The sequence below is a fragment of the Schistocerca nitens genome, chromosome 4, assembly GCF_023898315.1.
Source record: "Schistocerca nitens isolate TAMUIC-IGC-003100 chromosome 4, iqSchNite1.1, whole genome shotgun sequence".
NCBI lineage: Eukaryota > Metazoa > Arthropoda > Insecta > Orthoptera > Acrididae > Schistocerca > Schistocerca nitens.
The window spans coordinates 242,579,010-242,579,762 of NC_064617.1; positions in this window are offsets into that span (position 1 = coordinate 242,579,010).

Genomic DNA, 753 nt, shown 5'->3' on the forward strand with positions numbered 1-753 from the left:
CCACGCCACGGAGCCGCAGTCGTGCTTTCTACAGCCAACTGAGAGAATTCGAAAGGGAGCAAACTGTGGCGTTTCGAGTGACTGGATCGTCCTTTCGGAGAATTTCCACACAAGCTGGACGTGATGCGTCAGTTGTGCAATAATGCTGGTGTCAGTGACCACGTGAACTCTCTCGTACCCGTAGACGAGTTTTGGACGTCCATGGAGCACAGACGCCCTCCGAGATCGTCGTATTGTACAGGCACGTGTGGTAGATCGTACAGCTAGCACAGCACGGATAGGACGGTTTGTGAGCCCAGACGTGGTAACACGAACTGTTGCGGCTCCTAGCCGTGTTCCCCTCACACCACAAAATCGAGGTGCACGGCTTAGCAATGAGAGTAGATTATGTATATATGAAGATGGTATGTGTTCTTCCGGACATGTCCGAAAGAACAGATACCATATTCATATATATATGTAGTTAAGGCTCACCGGCCATTTGACCATCTTCTTCTGGGCGGATGCACAAACAGTGCCCGAAATCTTACGGGACTCGTCAGTAAGGCCGCGAGTAATGAGTATGATGGGCAGGGGCGCTATGAATATAGTGCGGGACAATAAGTTGCGAATGTGGGTCTCACGGGAGGCGTGTCAGAGATAAGTCCCTGCAGTCGCACTATCCTCTGTGTCCTCGGTGGCTCAGATGGGCGGTAGCTGTTGGGTAGAGGTAGCGTATACAGTACATAATCACCTGCGAGGTTAAGGTCCTGG